Here is a 6,961-nt window from a genome sequence, read left to right as displayed (position 1 = left end):
CGGGCGTGTGCGTGCACACACACACACACACCCTCCCTCACTCGAAACCCCGCCGCCGCCGCCGCCGCAAGACCTCCATTGTCAACATCTACCGTTTTGCCCGTGCAGCTTACCCACCGATCTCCATACCCAGGCCGCCCTGAGTTTCTTAGATGACGGCTGCCAACCGCCCCCTTTCCCACAGATCCCCATCCCCATCCCCCACTCTAGAGCGTCGCAACCTAAGCACGGTTATGCTTCCCATGGAGCTCGAGGAGCGACTGTCCTAAAAGAGGTGTATCGCGGTCTCTTCGCCCGACGTCACCGAGGAAGTTGACGACCATTACTGCGGCAGGCACCAAGCAGCGGGCTAGAGTATGCGGGTATGTCGCGGACGCCGGCTACGACATCGAGGTCATCGATAGCGATGGCCTGAGGAGGGCTATATCACAGGTTAAGTGGCCCACCCCCAACCCCTCGGGTTGAACCGCCGTCGATCTCATCCATGGCACCGCCGCGGATCTCCTCTGGCTCATTGTTAACAACTTGACATCCTACATCGCCATCGAGCCCCTTTTGTCATTTCTGAAGGACATGTTCTGCGACGCTGGCTTGGGATCCACAGCTTCCAAGTCAGACCTCATCGACAAAGACCATGAGGAGGGCACCCTCTCCGGCTCTTCCAAGGAGAAAGAGCCCATATGCTTTTCCAAGGGGAAAGAGCCCGTCTGCGATATCAGGGAGGGCACCCTACAGTCGTGCTCTTCCAAGGGGAAGGAGCCCATCTGCGACAACATGGAGCGCATCCAAGGTCCGTGCTCTTCCCACGGGAATGAGCCCATCTGTGACAAGTGAGGAAACTCATGATTTGTTTTGCCGTGCCTCTTCACAGGGGGAAACCCATGATTTGTTTTGTCGAGTCCCTTTTGTAGTGTACTGAGAATATGTCCAGATTTAATTGCTATATCTGGTTGTTTGCAGTATGCCTTGTTTATTTCAGTTGTTCACAATGTGATGCTCTATATGTGCAATTATTTACTGTGCAGTACATTTCATCAATCCAGTTTTAAACATACCGATAGGAATGCATATATTTGCTTGTTATTAAGCCTGTTATAGCTAGCATATGCCTCTTTTAAAGTTTTTTGATTGTTCTGTTGTTTGCAGTTAGCATATGTCCAGTTTCAAATGCTATCTTTGGTTCTTCGTATTATGCCTTGTTTATTCCAGTTATTCACAACGTGATGTTCTATATGTGCAAGTATGAACTATGCAGTTCAATTTCATCAGTACCAGTTTCAACAATACCACTATGAATGACTACATTTGGTTGTTGCATCTTGTAGTTAACACGCCTTTCCATTTTTATTTAACAATAACCGATGTATTTAGACCGGCACAATACCAGTTTGAATGACTATGTTTGCTTGTTGTTAAATGTTAGGCATGTTGCAGTTAACACACTTTTCCACTTGTTTTGCTTTACTAGCGTGCTTAAACCTGCACACTGAAGCTATCTTTTGGAGATTATTTTGTCTGCCATGAATAATTTTGGCTGATGTTTAGCCTGTTATGCTTAACATGCTTCTCGGTGTACCTACACAGGACAATTCTGGGAACAACTGCTATTTTCCATCGAGGTTAGTTTCATCCCATGGCTTATAAATGCTCACTGTTCAGGATATCGGTAGCCGGTACCATATAGGCCGGGGGATGATAAGGGACTAATCGGTGAATTGGACTTTTAACTGAATATATCTGTAACCCATTTATCGTTAGTTTAACTAGGGCCATATGTAATATATCTGAGGCTACATAGCAACATGCACTGGACTTAATGTCTACATATGCAATCCTAGGCTACATAGCAACAAGGAAGAGTGTTACCTTAATGTTCTAATGATGTCTAGATATACGTAGAAGAGCAGCAGCAGCAACAACAACACAGCCCTGTTTGGATACTCAACTTAGCTAGAGGTTAGTGAGGGAGTCCTGGATTAGGGGGTATCTGGACAGCCGGACTGTGTACAACGTCTGGACTATTGAAGCGTGAAGATACAAGACTCAAGACTTCGGCCCGTGTCCGGATGGGACTCTCCTTGGCGTGGAAGGCAAGCTTGGTGATCCGGATATTGTGTTTCCTTTCTTGTAACCGACTCCATGTAAACCCTAGCCCTCTCCGGTGTCTATATAAACCGGAGAGGTTGGTCCTTAGAAGGCCGATCACAATTACAATCATACCATTATAGGCTAGCTCTTAGGGTTTAGCCTCTACGATCTCGTGGTAGATCTACTCTTGTACTACCCATATCTTCAATATTAATCAAGCAGGAAGTAGGGTTTTACCTCCATCGAGAGGGCCCGAACCTGGATAAACATCTGTGTCCCTTGCTTCCTGTTACCATCAGCCTTGACGCACAGATCGGGACCCCCTACCCGAGATCCTCCGGTTTTGACACCGACATTGGTGCTTTCATTGAGAGTTCCTCTGTGTCGTCGCTACCGGGCTCGATGGATCCTTCAATCATCGTCAATGACGCAGTCCAAGGCGAGACTTTCCTCCCCGGACAGATCTTCGTGTTCGGCGGCTTTGCACTATGGGCCAATTCACTTGGCCATCTGGAGCAGATCGACAGCTACGCCCCTGGCCATCAAATCAGGTTTGGAAACCTGAACTACACGGTGGATATTCACGGAGACTTGATCTTCGACAGATTCGGGCCCGCGCCAGGGGCATCGGACAGTCACGACGAGCATGGCCTAGACCTGCTGTCGTACAACACTCGGGATATCACCCCTGCAGTAGCCCCGGACTCAAATCTGGAGCAGGCTGCGTTGCCTAGGGACGGAGGGATGGACCCCGCCCCGCAGGCCGTACCCTCATCGGTGGTGGAGCCGAACACAGACCTCGCTTCTGAGGAAACCTGTGACTCCGGACCCCCGGATTCGTATCCGGTTGTAGGTTCCAGTCCGCGCATTCCCGAGCCCGCCGAGCCTGGTTGGGCTCCAGTAATGGAGTTCACCGTCGCGGACATCTTTCAGCACTTGCCTTTTGGTGACATGCTGAACTCATTAAAGTCTCTCTCTTTGTCAGGAGGCTCTGGGCCAAACTATGTCCGGCTTGAGTGGGAAGCAGGCGACGAAGGAATTCACTGCCCACCCACCACCCACTTCATTGCCACGATCGATGATTTAACCAACGTGCTTGACATCGACTCCGAAGACATCGACGGTATGGACGACGATGCAGGAGAATCACAGGAGCCACCGCTCACAGGGCGGTGGACGGCCACCTCCTCATACGATATATATATGGTGAACACTCCGAAGGAAACCAATGGCGACGAGGCAACATAGGATAACCCCTCAGGAAGAAAAGCAAAGCATGGGCGTCGTCGGCGCCACTCCAAGCCCCGCCACAGCAATACCGGCCCCGGAGAAGAAAGCAATCCGGATGGTGCCGAAGAGGAATATAACCCTAACCAGCCTGCCTTCAAGCAGGCCGAACAGGAAGATGAGCAGGTCAGCCCAGAAGAACAGGCGACTGACGGATACCCGGAGGAGGACAACTACATGCCCCCCTTCGAAGACGAGATTAGCCTCGGCGACGACGAGTTCGGCATGCCTGAGGATCCCGTGGAGCAGGAAGCCTGAAGAAGAAGAAGCAACTCCAAGCTGATCAAGACCTGCTCACAGACAGATGGACTGAAGTCCTGGCAGCCGAGGAATACGGACTCGAGTGCCAAACGGCTGACCAGCCACCTCGTGGACGGGATAAATCGGGATATCAGCCCGAATACCAGTCTGCACCCCCACGCCGATACACTACGGCCCAGGGCAATAGGCAAGACCTGCAAGATATTCTGGAAAACAAAGCAGGACAGCCAAGATCGATCTACGGATCGCGGGGGCGCGCCCCAGCGCGCGACGACGACCGTCACGCCGGACACATCATCAACAAGTCCGGCCGGGCCAAACACAGCAACCCAGACCAATTCGAACTGCGTAGCCACATAGCCCGGCACAGAGGCGCCGCACACCCCCTCTGCTTCACTGACAAGTGATGGACAAGACCCAATCCTAAGCATAGCACAAGATCGTGTAGTTCGTTTGCTAAAAGCTTTTCTGATGTCAAGTATCATTTCCTTAAACCATGAGATTGTGCAACTCCCGGATACCGTAGGAATGCTTTGGGTGTGCCAAACGTCACAACATAATTGTGTGGCTATAAAGGTGCACTATGGGTATCTCCGAAAGTGTCTGTTGGGTTGGCACGAATCGAAACTGGGATTAGTCACTCCATGTGACGGAGAGGTATCTCTGGGCCCACTCAGTAATGCATCATCATAAAAAGCTCAATGTGACTAAGTAGTTAGTCACGGGATCATGCATTATAGAACGAGTAAAGTGACTTGCCGGTAACGAGATTGAAAGAGGTATTGGGATACCGACGATTGAATCTCGGGCAAGTAACATACCGATTGACAAAGGGAATTGTATACAGGATTGCTTGAATCCTTGACATCGTGGTTCATCCGATGAGATCATCGTGGAACATGTGGGAGCCAACATGGGTATCCAAATCCCGCTGTTGGTTATTGGCCAGAGAGCTGTCTCGGTCATGTCTGCATGATTCCCGAACCCGTAGGGTCTACACACTTAAGGTTCGATGACGCTAGGGTTATAAAGGAAGTTTGTATGTGGTTACTGAATGTTGTTTAGAGTCCCGGATGAGATCCCGGATGTTACGAGGAGTTCCGAAATGGTCCGGAGGTAAAGATTTATATATGGGAAGTCCAGTTTCAGTCACCGAAATAGTTCGGGGGTTGTCGGTATTGTACGGGGACCAACAAAAGGTATCCGGAGGTCCACCGGGTGGGGCCACCTACCCCGGGGAGCTTGATGAGCTGAATATGGGAGGGAACCAGCCATTAGTGGGCTGGTGCGCCCTTCCCCAAGGGCCCGAGGCGCCTAGGGTTGAAAACCCTAGGGGAGGGGGGCGCCTCCACCTTGCTTGGGGGGCAAGCCTCCCCTCCTGGCCGCCGCTCCTCCCCTCTAGATGGGATCTGGAGGGGGCCGGCCCCCTCTCCCCTTCCCTTATATATAGTGGGGGGTTTTGGGGGCTGCCAAGAACATGAGTTTCCCTCTCTCCTGGCGCAGCCCTACCCCTCGCAGTGCTTGGCGAAGCCCTGCTGGAGTGCCACGCTCCTCCATCACCACCAGGCCGTTGTGCTGCTGCTGGATGGAGTCTTACCCAACCTCTCCCTCTCTCCTTGCTGGATCAAGGCACGGGAGACGTCACCGGGCTGCACGTGTGTTGAACGCGGAGGCACCGTTCTTCGGTGCCTAGATCGGATTCGGCCGCGATCTGAATCGCTTCGTGAACGACTCCACCGACCGCGTTCTTGTAACGCTTCCGCATCACGATCTTCAATGGTATGAAGATGCACTCCCCTCTCTCTCGTTGCTAGTTTCTCCATAGATTGATCTTGGTGATGCGTAGAATTTTTTTGAATTTCTGCTACGTTCCCCAACAGTGGCATCATGAGCTAGGTCTATTGCGTACATTCTATGCACGAGTAGAACACAAGTAGTTGTGGGCGTTGGTTTGTTCAATATGCTTACCGTTACTAGTCTTATCTTGATTTGGCGGCATCGTGGGTTAAAGTGGCCCAGATCGACCTTACACGTACGCTTACGTGAGACAGGTTCCACCGACTGACATGAACTTGTTGCATAAAGGTGGCTAGCGGGTGCCAATCTCTCCCACTTTAGTCGAATCGGATTCGATGAAAAGGGTCCTTATGAAGGGTAAATAGCAATTGGCATATCACCGTTGTGGCTTTTGCGTAGGTAAGAAACCTTCTTGCTAGAAACCCATAGCAGCCACGTAAAACATGCAACAACAATTAGAGGACGTCTAACTTGTTTTTGCAGGGTATGCTATGTGATGTGATATGGCCAAGAAGGATGTGATGAATGAAATATATGTGATGTATGAGATTGATCATATTCTTGTAATAGGAATCACGACTTGCATGTCGATGAGTATGACAACCGGCAGGAGCCATAGGAGTTGTCTTTATTTATTATATGACCTACGTGTCACTGAATAACGCCATGTAATTACTTTACTTCATTGCTAAACCGTTAGCCATAGTAGTAGAATTAATAGTTGGCAAGACAACTTCATGGAGACACGATGATGGAGATCATGGTGTCATGCCGGTGACGATGATGATCATGGAGCCCTGAAGATGGAGACCAAAAGGAGCAAAATGATATTGGCCATATCATGTCACTATTTGATTGCATGTGATGTTTATCATGTTTATGCATCTTATTTTCTTAGAACGACGGTAGTAAATAAGATGATCCCTCATAATAATTTCAAGAAAGTGTTCCCCCTAACTGTGCACCGTTGCGAAAGTTCGTTGTTTCGAAGCACCACGTGATGATCGGGTGTGATAGATTCTAACGTTCACATACAACGGGTGTAAGCCAGATTTACACATGCGAAACGCTTAGGTTGACTTGACGAGCCTAGCATGTACAGACATGGCCTCAGAACACAAGAGACCGAAAGGTCGAACATGAGTCGTATAGTGGATACGATCAACATGAAGATGTTCACCGATGATGACTAGTCCGTCTCACGTGATGATCGGACACGGCCTAGTTGACTCAGATCATGCATCACTTAGATGACTAGATGGATGTCTATCTGAGTGGGAGTTCATTAGATGAACTTAATTATCATGAACATAGTCAAAAGGTCTTTGCAAATTATGTCGTAGCTCACGCTTGGTTCTACTGTTTTAGATATGTTCCTAGAGAAAATTTAGTTGAGAGTTGACAGTAGCAATTATGCGGACTGGGTCCATAAACTGAGGATTGTCCTCATTGCTGCGCAGAAGGATCATGTCCTTAATGCACCGCTCAGTGTGCTGAACCTCAAGCGTCGTTTGTGGATGTTGCGAAC

The sequence above is a fragment of the Triticum dicoccoides genome, chromosome 3B, assembly GCF_002162155.2.
Source record: "Triticum dicoccoides isolate Atlit2015 ecotype Zavitan chromosome 3B, WEW_v2.0, whole genome shotgun sequence".
Classification (NCBI taxonomy): domain Eukaryota; kingdom Viridiplantae; phylum Streptophyta; class Magnoliopsida; order Poales; family Poaceae; genus Triticum; species Triticum dicoccoides.
The sequence above is the reverse complement of the archived record's forward strand: the minus strand, read 5'-3'. Positions refer to the sequence as shown.